A 16,928-nucleotide genomic window follows, 5' to 3' on the forward strand; every position below is an offset into this window, starting at 1 on the left:
TTTAAGGTGTCCATCTCAGATTCCAAGTCACACTAAAGTCTCAGGTAAGACATTCTCTATATTTGTGGACATAGAGGCCATATATACAGAGTTCTTCCTGAGTATTCAGGCTGCTATATTAAGTCCTCAATCTCTATGACAGGGTATTGATGGTCAACCTATGCCATTTACAAACAGGGCCTATTTTGTGCAGATCCCAGTCTTCTTACTTGGTTTATACTTTTTCAGGATACATAAAAGCCTTTCTCACACTTGCTAAAGTTCTGTTACAGCAAATGATTCCAAGGACTACAACCAGGTTACAGCGACCCATGCCTAAGTCAAAGTTGCTGGACTCCCATCCTGGTTTCACATCACTCAGGCTAAGAGGTGCCCTCCCAGCCCTAAATCTCATCATTCTGAGTGGTCATCTCATCTTCTGTTGCCTACCCGTCTCCATCCACAAAGGCCTCGCAGCCACAGTTAAAAGGCTAAGTCATGTTTTGTTATCCACTTTGGTTCCTAATTTCTTACATTCTATTAATGATCATTTTTACAGCAGGACTCTTTAGCAGTATTGCCTATAGACTCCAACATCATGCATACCAGAGACAAGCCTCACCAACCTAACATCTTAACTTTTATGCTTTCAGATGGGGGAGTAATCACCTCTCATAACTCTACTCCTCCTAACCCCACGTTTAATTTTCAGAATTCTGCCTTACTGTGGAAATGCTTCTACCTCAACATGGTCCTGATAGAATGATATGTCTAAATCAAAGGTACCTTTCCTTCTACCTCACCTGGGTCCTTAAATATGACAGTGCCATGTCTCCTCATAACATTTTGTCTCTTTGTTTTTCCAGTCTGACATACGTGCATTCACCAGTGAAGTTGTCCTGGCCAAAACACCTGGCACCAGCGTCTACCTGGGCATCAACCTTCATCCCGTCGACTCCCCTAGGCTCCAGTACAGCGCCCTTTGCCAGCAGGAAGTAGTTAAAGAGAGAAATCTTCGCCCCTTTTCATAATAATAACCATAAGACGGGATATGAAAGGTTTTGGCCCAGACAGGACACTGTAGCCAGGAAAGCCACAACCGGAAGCAGGAAGCCCCATCTTGCCCTGCCCCTAGGAAGTTACCTGTGACGCCATCTTCCCGCCCCTGGGAATTTACATATGGCGCCAAACCTAGGACCAATGGGCTACCTGTGTATCCCTAATGCCCGCCTTAGGTTCCACCCCAAACCGAGGTTATTTACAGGCCCCCACGCCGCGTGTCCGCCAGAGAGATCGCCGGACGCCAGCGGTGGGGTGCCGGTCATCTCTCTCCGTGTTCTCAGAACAAAGGCCGCTTTTTATTTTATATTTCTCATCTTTTGTTAATATTTTTCATCTTTTGGAAATAACTCTATCAGAAACTTCCTTTGTGTTTGAGAGATTTGGTGTAGAGCAACACCATCAGGGCCAGAAGGCAGTGAGAAAAAGGTAGTGCTGGAATGAGTGTGATGGTGCATCACCAGCTTTCAAGAGGCTGAGATAGGGGGATCAAGACTTCAAGTGCAGCTTGGGCTATGCAGTGAGACCCTGACTTAAAAAAAGGCTAAATAAATACAATGAAACTGAACAAAGGCCAGGATGTAACTCAGTGTAAAGGTTCAATCCCTAATACTAAAAAATAAGCAAAATAGTGTTGACAAAGTTAAAAAAAAAAAAAGAGGTCTTTAATGTGTACAAAGGAGAAGCAAGAAAATCATGTCAGGTATTTTTCTATTTTATATAAATATTAGAACACGGCATTAGTGCCTCAAAAAACTAAAAACTGCTGGGATAACACAAGACTCAAAAAATAACCAAAGAGCAACAACATCAGAATTTTTAAATGGCAAAATGCTAGTCTGCTCTAGTTGTATAAAGGAATGCCCTAACAAGTGCCCACACTCTCAACTTCCTTCCAGAAGATGCTCATTAACATTACAATGGTTGCCAAGGTGACTGTAATTCCAGCACAGCTCCTTTTCGCTAGTTGCTAATCTGGAGCCTGGGAGGTACAACAAGTACAGCGAAAAATCTTAATTGAGGCCAGTTCAAACCTCAGTCTACTCAAAAGTTCATGACCTAGAAAAAGACTTGGTTTAGCAACAAAAAATGCTGAAAGGTAAGACCTATTTATTTCCTATATTCATTTTATCCATGCTTCTACTGTTATTTCAGGGAACAACTTGGATTTGATGGGGGAAGTCAGAATTTTTAAATTTTATTTTTGCTTTTTGTGGTACTAGGGATTAGACCTAGGGGCCTCATGCACACAAGGCAAGCACTCTACCACTAACTGTATCACCAATCCTTTTTAATTTTATCCTGTATTTATTTACTTTTTCCCAGTATTAGAGGTTGAATCCACCGCCTTGGCACTAACATATACCCCAGACCAACCTCTTTTTTATTTTGAGACAGAATCTTGCTAAAATCCCCAGGCTGGGCTTGAACTCACCATCCCCCTGCCTCAGCTTCCCACAATGCTGGGATTACAGCCGTGTAACACCACACAGGTCTCCTTTTCGTTTTATTTATTTATTTATTTATTTTTAGACAAATTCTCACAGTATTGCCTAGGACGGCCTCAAACCTGTAACCCTCCTGCCTCAGGCTCCCAGACAGTTGGGTTCTTCTAACCACTTTTCAGCCTTTTGGCTAAGATCAAGTGTAGTATCTGTTCTTACCAGTTTAAACAGAATTTCTTATTTCTTATAGGAAAAGCAAGATAACATAAATTTCATAAAAGGTAATGAATCAAAGTAGTGACTACTTAATTCCAAGTATTTAATATTCCAAGCTTTAATTTAAAAAAAAAATCATCTGAAAGGACATTGAAAAGTTTTTCATGTAGATTAAAAGTATTATTTTCTAAAATTGATAATATAGTGCTGGTTATAGAAGTATTACCTAAATCAGGCCTTAATGATGAGATAGGTATATTAAAAGCAACAACTAAACATTCTAAGTATTTAGTATTCCAAATTTTAATAAAAAAAAGATCATCTGAAAGGTTGTTGAAAAGGTTCTTATATAAACAATATTATTTTCTAAAATTGATAACACAGTGCTGGTTATAGAATTAGTACCTAAATCAGGCATTAATGATGAGGCTGGTATATTAAAAGCAACAACTAAACAAAATATATAGTAACAGAAAAAAAATGAAGAAAGAATAAAGGTAAAAAATTAAAAGTAATTAACAACAATTCAGAACTATGAATTCCAAACATTCACTTCTAGTTCGAATAACAAAAATATATATGTATTCCAATGATAATTGGTTACCAGAAATTCTATTCCTAAGGATAGTAACAATGGTAGGCCTGTGTGAACTGGCTCACAGAGGTCCTCTTCTCTTCTTCATCCAGGAGATGCATCAAAAGTCAACAACATTTCGCATAGATACATCCATGCATTTTTACTTTACCTATTCCCATCACCACCACAGGAAGCAACCACTACAATGTATTTAATGTGTTAAAATGTTCTCAACAATAATATGTTAAAATGTTACACACCATGCAATGTTTTACGTACATGTATTTTTTAATTTACTTAAGTACTACTGTTACATATTTCAGGTAAGATTCATCATGTTGATTCATCACATCGCCAGATGTACATTTAGTCCATTACTTCAAATTGCCTAATGGTACTCTGTGGTACAAATCCATCATATTTTACTCATCTTTGGGGAGCAGGTATGGACAATGAAACTATTTTCCACAAGTACAAACAACTCTGTACTAAAAACCCTGTGTGGACCTGTGTTAGAATTTTTTTTCAGATAAATACCCAGGGAAACAACTGCTGCATCACTGAGCATATGGAACCTACATTCTCATTAAGTGCCACCCTCCCTCAAGAGATATAGTCACTCTAGTCTATACCTCCACTAATCAGGATGTGCACCAGACCCTGGGCTTGATGCTCCAGATCCTTTTATCTCCTACCTCCTCATCCTCCTGAGTTGTTCTTTGCCCTTTTGACTATTCACATCAGCTGTCAGGATGTCAACTAGGACCTCCTCCCTTAAACCACCAACTTCCCTATTCTACTTCAATGATGCCTTTAGTTCCCTAAACATCTACTAACCATGATGCTTACAAAAACAAAATTCAACAGTGAATGTATTTTTTAAAGGTTTGATTCTTCTTCTGTAATATGCAGTATGTATTTAATGTGTGTGAACATGGAGACAACTATTTGGAAAAAACAAAGGTTTGATTCTGATGGATGTGGTGATGAATCTGGAAGGGTGAGGAAGATCACAAGTCTGAGCCTAGCCTCGGCAATGTAATGAGACCCTCTCTCAAAAAATAAAGGCTGGACTGTATCTCGGTGTAAAGGCAGCTGGTACTAAAAAAAAAAAAAAAAAAAAAGGTTTTCTTGTTACACTAAACACTTAGATATACATTAGAGTTATTCATGTGCTTCTCTGAAGATTCTATAGTTCATCTTTTTCTACATTTTGGCAGTCCTGGAAAATGGCTTCATTTCTTTAGAACTTTCTTTTTTCATAATAAAATAAAGGGAGCTAGATTAGAACCAGTGTTTTCAATCCATCTTCTGGAACCTTAACAGCTTCCCTGGGAACAGTCAAAAAAGTCATGTCCAGACAAAGGTGGTATCCACACTTCTTCAATTAGGACAGCACAATAAATATTTATTACTTTAAAATTTTGTTTCCTCTTATAATTCAGTTTGTAGAATTAGTTTATTTAAGAAAAAAAATGTATTCTGACATTACTAGTTGAATGTGTTGTTACAATATTGCATCTGACTATATAAAATTTTTTAAATATATTATTTTACCTAGAAATGCCATTTGTAAGAATTTATTCTACAGACAAATGCAAATACATTCAATACATAGAAATAAAGATGTTCATTACAGTCCTGAAAAATACTGAAAACAAGTCAAGTGTGGCAGCCACATCTGTAACCCTACCACTCTAGAAGGCTGATGAGGCAAGAAAATCAAGATTCCAAGCCAGTGTACGTGACTTAGTGAGACCCTGTCTCAAAATATTAAAAAAGTGAAACAGAAAGGGTCAGGGCTGTAACTCAGAGCCAGAGCTTTTTTTTTTTTTTTTTTTGTCTTTCTCATTTTTATCGGTACCAGGGATCAAACTTACGACTGCCTGCTTGCAAAGTAGGCGTTTATGCCACTGAGCTAAATCTCCAGCCCCACAGTTTCTTTTTCTTTCTTTTTCTCTCTCTTTCTTTTTCTTTTGAGAGAAGGTCTTGCTGTATAATCCAGGCTGGCCTTGAACTCACTCTACCTACTAGGCCAAGCCTGCCAAGTGCTCGGATTACAGGTACACACCACCACAGCTGGGGATCTTAATTATCCTTGAAGTATGCTATTTAATAGTAGATATCTTTATTTTTATACTGATTGTTAGGATAACATTTTGGATTTATTGGGTCGACTATAATACACAGATATTACTAAAATTAATTTATCTTGTTTCTTTTTACTTTTTTTAAACATAGCTACCAGAAAATTTATTTTCTGCTTAATTCAGAAACCCTACTGCAATTCTGATGTGGGGCTTATACTCACCAAAAAGGTATTTCAAGTTTTCACTACTTTTCTCAAACCACTGAATCCTTTCCTTCTTCCCAACCTCTGCCTAAAGCCTAGCCTGAGAGAACACTATAAAGTTGCCTTCAGGTTATTTACACAGTTTTTCCTCTTTGAAATACAATCTGTGGGGCCAGGGATATGTCAGGCAGGCGGGAGGCCATGAGTTCAATTTCCCAATGTTTCAAATGGGTTTAAAAAAAAAAAAAGATGGCTGCTCAAATAAACATTAAAGAAAAAAATCAGCCTGGGGAATGTAGCTAAACAAAACAAAAATAAAAACATTTACAGCTACCTAAACTGGAGTACTTCCCTGTAATTCCTCTAACTTTCCAATTAAAGCTTTTTTTTCCTGTGAGACAAATAAGTAAATTAATTAATTCCTTCTCAGGCTCTGCATTGTACAATAAGTACAAAATTATTCAATATAAAGCATCAATGTTTTATTGTTGTTTTGTTTTATTTTGCAAAGATGTTTTATTATAATTTTTTGAAAATAAAGGAATCACTTTCTGTGAAATTAACATATTACACAAAGAAGTCATCTACTATATTTCAAACTATTTCTGTATCAAATAAGATAATGGGTTTAACTAGTTTAAAATGTACAAGGAGTCACACTAAGGTAAAATCATATTACTGTAGGCTAATATAATCTTGCTAGTATTTTTCTTCCTTCTTTCCATTAATGATTCTTTGTATCCAATGTTCTCTCATTAGCTACTTCTGTCCTCCCTGTATCCTTGTAACTACCATACTGACCCCTACCTTAGGATATTTTCAAAGCTACTTCTTAGACCAACAACCAATACCATTTTCACTCAAAATCCAATTCTAACAATCTACAAGTTATCTTTGGTGGATGTTATGCTAATGTTTCAAATATAAAATTAAAAATGCATCTGAGTGCTTATTCTGCAATACTTTAACAGAATATTCATATTATGTCATAGAAGCTTTTGGTTAAAGTACTACAGAAGAGGGTGCACATCTGTAATTCCACACTTGGGAGGCTGAGCCTGGAAGATCATAACCAGCCTGGGCTACAAAGTGAGCTCAAGGCCAGCCTAAACTACAGAGGTAGACTGTGTCTCAAAAAAGACAAAAAAAGTACTACAGAACAAGAATTTATGTTCACTTTTCCACTTTTTGTTTGATCTCACTAAATCATAATATGCAGAAATGATATAATCATAAAATACTTCTTATTTTTATAATGCTGACTTTAATATATATATATATATATAAATTTTTTTTTTATCGGTACTGGGGATCAAACTCAGACTGCCTGCTTGCAAGGCAGGTGCTTATGCCACTGAGCTAAATCCCCAGCCCCTATGCTGACTTTTTTTTAAGACAATGTCTCACTGTGTAGTTCAGGCTGGCCTCAAACTTACAATGATCCTCCTGCCTCAGGCTCCAAAGTACTGAGATTATGGGTGTGCACCACCATGCCCAATTTAATTTTGACTTTTTACCCCTTTACTGAAATTACTGAATTTGAGTGCTTACTTTGTCCACACACATACTAAAAAAATTACTGAACATAAAAAGCTAAACAAGCGTATTTTGAAACGTCTATGTTCTCATCTCTGCTAAAAATTTTTTTCTTTTAGGGCTGGGGCTATAGCTCTGATAAAGTGCTTGTCTAGTATGCATAAGGCCCTAAATTTAATCCTCAAAATTTTTTTAACCTACAAAATTTAATCCACAAAATTGACAAAAATTTTTTTCTTTATTAAAATCTTGTAACTCTGGAATTACATATTTTTACAGAAAAAGGAACTAAAATGCTACCTTCACAAAATGCAGTGTTTATTTCTTGTGTTTACAGCTATTTGCTCTGGAGTCTTAGACCACCAGTAAGTATAGCACTTAATGGCATTTAACAAACACTAATCGCATTTCACTTTATTCAGCTTTTCCATTAGCAAACTATTGCTTACCACAGTGCTACTAATTATTACTATAAATGCTCCAAAAAGAGCTTTCTTGCCAGGTGTGGTGGCACACACCTATCATTCTAGCACTTGGGAGGCTGAGACAGGAGGATTGCCATGAGTTTGAGGCCAACCTGAAAAACATAGTGAGACCCTGTCTCAAAAAAAAACCCCAAGGGGGCTGGGGATTTAGCTCAGTGGCATAAGTGCCCGCCTTGCAAGCAGGCAGTCGTGAGTTTGATCCCCGGTACCGATAAAAATGAAAAAAAAAAAAACCAACAACAAAAAAGAGTTTTCTTTGGTATTCTACATCTTGAAAAGTTCCCTACCTTCCTAGGGTGCCCTTCTTTCCTTTTCTTCTTAATATTGGGACAAATGCTTCAAGAGTCTGATCAAATCCCAAAATACTATTTGCCACCATTGCTCCCTTTGAAGCTAGTGGCCCTCCTGCTGAGTCTGAATCTTCAAGAAGAAATATAGTGGCTGGTGATTTAGCTCAGCGGCATAAGTGCCTGCTTTGCAAGCACATGGTCGTGAGTTTGATGCCCAGTACTGATTAAAAAAAAAAAAGAGCAAGAGGAAATATAGACTTACTATAACCAAAGTATATCCAATGGTAAAACCTACAAGGTAGGTTTCAAACCAAAGGAGTCTTAACTGACTTAACCTGATGCTCTTGAAGAAAACCTGTGATGTTTTAAAATTGCCAAGTACCATCATGTTGACTTACACTACAAACTGTACTGTTGTTATTATCTAGCCAAACAGCCTAAAAACCCTTGGTTCTTTTTAAGGCTTAATTTTCAAAAATATCTGACACAAGATCTATGTAACAGTATTATATATAATTATTAAAAATTAAAACTAAAGCTCATGGATATGACTGTATCAGAGGTTATGTTCAAAGGACAAAAGTAATTGATTTGCTAAAGAAAGAAATGTGTTTTATAAATCAATGGTTTGTGTCTAGGGTTCAGCTTGATAATCATAAACATTTACTGAAAATACCTATTATGTGCTAACATTAAATTTTACAAGACTCACCAAAAGCAAATCAGATAGCTAATGAACAAATGCAGCAGAATGGCTAGACAAACAGAAGAGATTAAAATAACTACCCCAAGGGAAAGAGAAAAAATTCTCATTCAGTGATTTCTGGGATAAACCAGGTGTGTGGTGCACGCTTGTAATCCCAGTACTGGAGAGGCTAAGGCAGGAGGATCATTAAGAGTTCTAGACTAGCCTGGGCTATAAAATGAGCTCAAGAACAGCCTAAACTGCACAGAAAGACCCTGTCTCAAAAGAACAAACACCAAAAAGAAAAAAAAAAAAGATTTCTGGGATATCTCAAAATAATTAAGGACCATAAAAGTTATAAGCTACTACAATAACTCTAAGACAGTGTGTCAGTAAAAGAATTTAGAATTAATGAGTATATTAAAACTAATAATGCCAAAGATACAGCTCAGCAGCATAAGAGCCTGCCTGGCAAGTGCAAAGTCCTGAGTTCGATCCCCGGTACAACAAATAAACAAAGAATTAATAATACTTTTTTTTTTTTAGCTATCATCACTATTATCAAACTATATGAGTTATCATTATCAAGCAGCATGAAAAAAACAAATGGCTGGGTATGCTGGCATAGGCCTATAATCCCAACACTTGGGAGGCTGAGGTAGACAGATCTGAAGCCCAGCCTGGGCTATATGATGAGTTAAAGAACAGCATGAACTACACAGTGAGACCCTATCTCAAAAAAAAAAAAAAACAACAAAAAAAAAAGGATGAAAAAATGATGGGCTAAGCACCACAACACAAAAAATAAAGACTGTAAACAAACCCTTCAGCTCAATTTATGGGCAGATTCTATCTATGTTGCAACGAAGTGTTAACTGAAAAAGCAGAAATAGAGAACAGATCTCAAATGTGTGTTTTTTATTCAAAATGACCCAACTCAGGAATTAAAATCAGAATGTTTTTATTAATTAAAAAAAACACTAACAAATGCTGATCCCTCCTTCAAATGAAAAGATATCAATTTCCTGTGTACTATCCATGTCCATCCCTTTAGGCATCCTATGCTGTTATCCAAACTAGTAATAACTGTCTAGGCCTAAATCTCTGAGAAATGACATGAAAATAGTTTAGTAGAAACAGAGCACAGATTTACTTTGATTCTACCAAACTGTAAAGGAGGTTGGGTCTCAAATCTTTAAAATGCAGATATATAAGACTGGAAATGCAGCTCAGTGGTACAGAGCTTGCTGAGCACACCCAAGTTCCTGAACTCAATTCCCTATACCACTAAAAAAAGGAAGGAAAGAAAAAGGAGTCTTATGCACATATAGAAGACAATTAAATTTGGTAATATTTAGCTTAATTACTAAAAAATAACTGAAAAAAAGATCTTATTTAAGCCAAATCGATCTGGACTGAATTTGAAGATTCTGTTTTGTTTTGAGACCAGGTCACACCATTGCTGGTCTTGAATTCACAGTATTCCTCCTACATGGAGCTGAGTAGTAAGATAGCAGGCACGCACTACCATACCTGGTTGATTTAAGGATTTCAAAGAATGAAAATCTACCCTACGGTACAGCAAATGTATGGAAATCACTCTTTTTCACATATTGTAAAAGACTAATTTAACCATTCTTTTCATTAAAAATCCTTACTATCTCCAGGATGTTAACAATTCAGTGAAAAAGAAACATATGGTCTAAAGCCTTATGATATTTACAGTACAAAAGATAAGCCAGATAATCAAAATATCAGGCAGAAACTTACCAAATTATATGAACTTCACACTGTTCCATTCCAAACAAGGGTATGGTCTGTGGATATTATGGGGGATGATTTGGACTACCAAATAGACTACATCTATTAAAACACACAACCACATATATTTTACTTTAAGAGAAAACATAACAGATTCCTCACAGAAGAGGAAATTATAGTGAAAGACAGCATCAACAAATACAAAGACCAGCTGGACATGGTGGCACACACCTGTAATCCCAGCACTCTGGAGGCTGAGGTAGGAGGATCACCATGAGTTAAGGGCAGCCTGGGCTACATAAGCAAATGCAAGGCTAGCTTACACAACATTAGTGAGACCCTGTCTCAATCAATCAATCAATAAAGGGCTGGGGATATAGCTTAGTGACACAGCACCTGCCTGGCAAGAGCAAGGTCCTGAGTTCAATTCCCAGTACAAAAAAATAAGTAACTGTTTTTGGTCACAACATATATACTCTACATTTGGGGGCAGGGGTGTTTGCTTGTTTTGGTATGAGGGATCGAACTCAAGACCTTACGCTTGCCAGGCAGGAACTTGAGCTGCTGAGCTAAATCCCTACCCTACACTCTACATTTAAATACTAGCAAGCAGACTATGAAATGCCAATTTACTAGTTCAAAAACTGAAAGACTTAAGTGTAAAAACTCAAAGGGTACCATAAGGATTGCCCCATTCTACAAGAAAAGAAAGTATTAATCCTTTAGCTAAATATTGTATCAGTGCAGGGAGGTGGTATCTACTGACACATGCAAATTTATCCAGCCCTTAACCAGCCAATTTTAAGACATTACAGCAGGTGGACTGGGGATTTAGCTCAGTGGCAGACGCCCCTGCCTGGCAAGTGCGAGGTTGTGAGTTTGATCCCTGGTACCGCAAAAAAAAAAAAAAAAAAAAAAAAAAAAAAATTACAGCAGTGATGGTGAGTCTTTTTAGAGACTAAATGCCAAAACTGTAACCCAAAACCCACATACTTATTGCAAAGTGCCAACACTACAATTAAACCTGACTACTAAGATTTTACTTTAGAAAAAGCAACAAATACATTAACATCTTATTTCTTAGAAGAAAAACACAGTAATAGCACTTTCAATGACACAAACAGCTTTTTATTGCTTCTCTCTCTTTTTTTTTTTTCATTTTTATCGGTACCAGGGATCAAACTCACAACTAACTGCCTGCTTGCAAGGCAGGCGCTTATGCAAGCTGAGCTAAATCCCCAGCCCCCCAGGTTTTTATTAAAAGGTAAAAGTTTGCATTTGCTATGTTTTTTGCCCAATTTATTTGATCTCTGCTGTAAGCATGTTGATAATTTATCACACCTTGGCTGGGGCAATTTGGCATGCCCTGACAGAGAGGACTCTGTGCCTGCTGTAGCACACACACCATAGCTTCGCCCTTGCTGTTAGGAAGCCAGGTGTGCTGGCACACAATTGTAATCCCAGCACTTAGTAGGCTGAGGCAGAAGTATCAACATGAGTTCAAGGCCAGTCATGGGGAGATTTTCTCTTAAAAAAGAAAAGAATATTAGCAGAAATTTTCCCTATAATTATTGAGTAGTATTATATACAATGATGAAAATAAAATACATTCCATCAGGAACAAGGCAAACATGTCTGCTCTTGCAACTTCTATTGAATGTTCTGTAGATTCTAGATAGTATAATAGGGAAAGAGAATTCAAGTTACACATATTGGAAAATAAGTAAAACTGACATTTAAAAATAACACAATCCTTGGGGCTAGGGATTTAGCTCAGTGGCATAAGCGCCTGCCTTGCAAGCAGGCAGTCGTGAGTTCGATCACTGGTACCCATAAAAACGAAAAAGACCAAATAAATAAATAACATAATCCTGTAAGTACAATTCTCAAAGAATCTCCAGAGAACTATACGTAACACACAAGTATAACAAAGTTGCAGCACACAAAACTGACAGACAATAATCAATTTTAATAAAGCAATTCTACTCCTAGGCATGTGTCCAAAAGAAAAGGAGGAATAGAAATGAAAGCAGGAATTGAAACAAAAATTGGTGACCCAGTGTTCATAGGATCGATCACCTTTCATAATATCCAAAAGGCATAAACAACCCAAATGTCCATCAACAGACAAAAGGATGAACAAAATGTAAGATACATATATGAGACATTAGTTCATCCAAAAAAAAAAAGGTGAAAATCTGATACAATATGAATGGATCTTAAGAACATTATACTAGTAAAATAAGCCAAACATAAAAGGACGAAAATAGTATGATTTTGCTTTACCAGAATAAGCAAGTCTACAAAGGGTCTCAGGATGGCGGGCAGAGTTTTTGTAGTGAGCCTGAACTGAACACACGACCTTGCGCTTGCCAGGCAGGTGTTGTGCCACTAAGCTATATTCCTAACCCTTTTTTTTTTTTTTTTGATACAGGGTCTCACTATGTGCTATGTGTGCCACATTGGGCCATTTGTATCACTGAAACCTCTAAAAGGTTTGTCAGCCAAGCATGGCAGGGCACTCCTGTAATCCCATCACTTGGGAGGCTGAGGCAGGAGAATAGTATACAAGTTCAAGTCCAGCCTAACTGCATAGTGAAACCTGTCTCAAAAAGACAAATAAAATAAAATACAAGCTTTGTCATCACTGATTTTTAGAGCACAGAGTAATTGATAATTATACAAAACTGAAAATGTACTTAATACCAATAAATTACACACTTTAAAATGGCTAAAATAATAAATATGTTGTTACATATTCTGCAACATTTTGTTTTGTTTTGTTTTAAGACATGGGTCTTGCTATTAGTTCATGCTGGCCTTGACCTCATGGTGATCTACCTGCATCAGCCTCCTGAGTGCTGGAATTAAAGGTGTGTGCCACCAAGCCCAGCTAAAATTTTTAAAATTGTTTTCCTATATACTAGCAATAAACAGTCTCAAAGTAAAGAAAATTAATTCCATTTTCAACAGCATAGAAAGTACTCAGAAATAAATTTAACAAAAGAAATGCTAGGTCTATACACTATTAAGTATAAAACATTACTAAAGAAAAGCTAAGTGAGGAATATGCTTGTAATTCCAGTACCTTCGAAGGTGGAGGCAGAAGAATTGGGAGTCTAAGACCAGTTTGACCCAGTTAATGACTTAGCAAGACTCTGTCTCAAACTGAAAAATAAAAAAGACCCTGGGTTCAATGCCAAGTACCACAAAAAAGAAAAAATTTTAAAAAGAGCTCTTAGCCAGGCATGGTAGTATATGCCTATGATCCCAGAACTCAGGAGGCTGAGGCAGGAGGATCACTGTGAGTTCAAGGCCACCCTTGGCTATATAAGTGAGTGCAAGGCCAAGGTGCACTCACACAGTGAGACCCTGTCTCAAAAACACACAAAACCACCCAAAGAAACAAAAAAGAGCACTAACAGAAAATCTTAACAAATGAATAAATGGAGAGATGTTCCTTGATCAGCACAGAACCAGTAAAACCAATGAGAGCACAATAGAAAAACTAAATACCCAGCCCCTCTAGTAGATATTCTCAAGTACATAGTTTTCTACCAGTTACCACACTGCTACAGAACATTATGCTGTTTCCCCTATCCAATTACACTTCTGTACCCATTACCATCCTCTCCAACTTCCTTGCCAGCCTCTACTAACCACTATTCTACTTCTGAAATCAACTTTTTCAGCCTCCACATATGAGAACATGCAGTATTTGTCTGTGAGTGGCATTTTTTCTTTAACACCCAATTCCATTCATGTTGTTCTAAGTTCTTTTTTATGGCTAATATTCTATTGTACACACATATCAAAATGTTTTTACCCCCATTCACCATCAATACACACCTTGACTTGATTCCCTATCTTGGCTAATGTGAATAGTGCTGCACTAAATACGAAGAGTACAGATAGGTAGCTCTTTTACATACTGATTTTATTTCCTCTGGAATACACAGTCAGTAATGGGATTACTAGATCAAATGTGACTCTAATCCTAGTTTTTTAAGGAAATTCCCTGTTTTCTGTAATGGCTGTACTAGTTTATATTCCTACCAACAGTGTATTAGAGCCCCCTTTCTCTACATCCTCCAGCATTTGTCGATCCTTATTGGTAACAGCCATCCCAATGGGGTGAGACCATATCTCAATTTGAATTTCTTTGGTTAATACTGTTTAGCATTTTTCCCTATATTTCTTAGTCATTTGCATATCTTCTTTTGAGAAATGTCTTTCTTTTGCCTATTTGTTATCTAGAATATTTTTTTCACTTTTGAGTTGTATTCCTTATATAGTCTAGATATTAACCCCTTGTCAGATAAATCACTTGCAAATATTTTCTTCCATTCTGTAGGGTGTCTATGAACTTTGTTGACTGTTTCTTTTGCTATGTGGAAACTTTTTAGTTTGATATAATTCCATTTGTTTATTTCTGCTTCTATTATCTGTGCTTTTAGTGGCACGCATAAAACATCTTTGCCTAGACCAAGGTCCTGAGCAGTTACTTTTTCTTCTTATAGTTTCACATTTTCAGTTCTTATATTTCAGTCTTTTGATCACTTGAATTAATTTTTGCAGATAGTGAGAAATAAGCATCTGTTTTCATTCTTCTGCACATGGATATCCAGTTTTTCCAGCACCATTTACTGAAGAGAATGTTCTTTTTCTACTGTATGTTCTTGGTGTCTTGTTCAAAATCACTTTACTATAAATACATAGATTTATTCCTTGGTTTTCTCTTCTGTTCTAATGGTTCATGTATTTTTTATGCCAGTATCCTGCTCTTTTAGTTATATTTTTATAGTATGAGTTAAAGTCAGATATTGTGATGCTTCCAGCTTTGTTCTTTTTGCTCAAGATTGCTTTGGCTACCTGAGGTTGTTTGTAGTTTCACACAAATTGTAGATTTTCCTTCTATTTCAGTAAAGAATTTTCACTGATATTTTAGTAGAGATTGCATGAATCTGTATATCACTTTGGATAGTATGAGCATTTTTTTACTATGAATATTTAAAAAGTATTAGTACTAATCCATGAACATGGGGTTTCTATTTTTTGTGTGTTCTTTTCAATGCCTTTCATTAGTGTTTTACCATTTGATTTTCCTTCTTGATTTGTTGTTTTTGCTGTTGTTGTTCTGAGGCAATGTCCAGGTTGACCTTTATCTTACTCTGTACCCTAAACTGTTTTTTTTTTTTTTTGTCTTTTTCCTTTTTATTTTTCCTTTTTATTGGTACCAGGGATCGAACTCACGACTGCCTGCTTGCAAGGCAGGCGCTTATGCTGCTGAGCTAAGCCCCCACCCCGCCCTAAACTGTTATTGAACTCATGATCTTATTACCTCAACCTCCCAAGTGCTTGAATTAGATGCATGTGCCATTACACTTAGCTGTTTTGTTCTGTTTTTGCTTTTCAGTGCTGGGAATTGATGCAAGGATCTTGGATATGCTAGGGAAATACTCTACCACTAAGCCATATCTCCAGCCCATTTTATAGTTTCAATTACAGAATTCTTCCACCCCCTTAAATTTACTCTGAGGCATTTCTTCCTTAAATGGGATTCTTTTAAAATTTCCTTTTTGGCTAGTTAATTACTAGTACTTTGGCTAGTTAATTACTAATATATAGAAACATCATCAATTTTTGAATGTTGATCCTGTATCCTACCACTTTATTTTTTCTTTTTAAGACAGGGTCTCTCACTAGGTAGTTCAGATCAGCCACTCACTATGTTCACTCACTATGTAGCCCAGGTTGGCCTCACACTTGTGGAGATCCTCATTCATCAATTCCTGAAATTACAAATGTGCACCATCAGGTCCAGTTCTAAGAGTTTCTCTGAAAGAGTCTGTATGTAGGTTTTACTATACAAGATCATGTCATCTTTGGGAAGTTGACACAGGAGGATCGCTGTGAGCCTGAGGCCAGGCTGGGCCACCATTCAAGGCCAGCCTGAACTGCATACTAAAATCCTGTTTTAAAAAGACCAAAAAAAAAAGGAAGAAGAAGAAAGAAAAAAGAGATCAGGTCATCTGCAAACAAGGGTAATTTGACTTCCTCTTTTCCAATTTTAACTGGTATATTTCTCTTGCCTAAATGCTCTGGTTAGGAAAGTTACATTATGATAAATAGAAAAACCAGGCTATAGGATTATCTTTAACAGCATTTATGTTAAATCTGCAAGCAAAAAAATGGCTATATGCTGTTTAATGATATATAATTGATAGCAACTTTTGTCTTTTTCCTTTTTATCAGTACCAGGGATCGAACTCACGACTGCCTGCTTGCAAGGCAGGCACTTATGCCGCTGAGCTAAATCCCCAGCCCCAATTGATAGCAACTTTAAACACACAGCCAGAGTATCATGATTATCAAACTTAAGTTCGGCTAGGAGTCCTAAGGAGTTGTTTGTTTTTTGAGACAGGGTCTTGCTAACTGGTAGTACAGGCTAATCACAAACTCATGGTGATCCTCCTGCTTCAGTCTCCGAAGTGCTGGAATTATAGGAATGTGCCACCAACCCAACCTTAATTTTATCTGCAATGTTTTAAATTTAAAAAAACTAAGATGTGTTTGTGTACTCCCCACAATAAATGTAATCA

General features: G+C 36.7%; 1 protein-coding gene and 1 pseudogene across 2 annotated transcripts in view; one reads left to right on the top strand and one right to left on the bottom strand.

Moving 5' to 3' along the window:
- The window catches only part of Ahcyl2 (adenosylhomocysteinase like 2), a 208,659-nt gene that overhangs the window by 178,994 nt on the left and 12,737 nt on the right, over positions 1-16,928 (bottom strand). The window lies entirely within an intron of this gene.
- Positions 2,654-2,773, top strand: LOC111758400 (U2 spliceosomal RNA; annotated as a pseudogene).

The sequence above is a fragment of the Cavia porcellus genome, unplaced genomic scaffold, assembly GCF_034190915.1.
Source record: "Cavia porcellus strain 051 isolate PalLab524CR breed Dunkin Hartley unplaced genomic scaffold, mCavPor4.1 scaffold_2, whole genome shotgun sequence".
Lineage (NCBI taxonomy): Eukaryota > Metazoa > Chordata > Mammalia > Rodentia > Caviidae > Cavia > Cavia porcellus.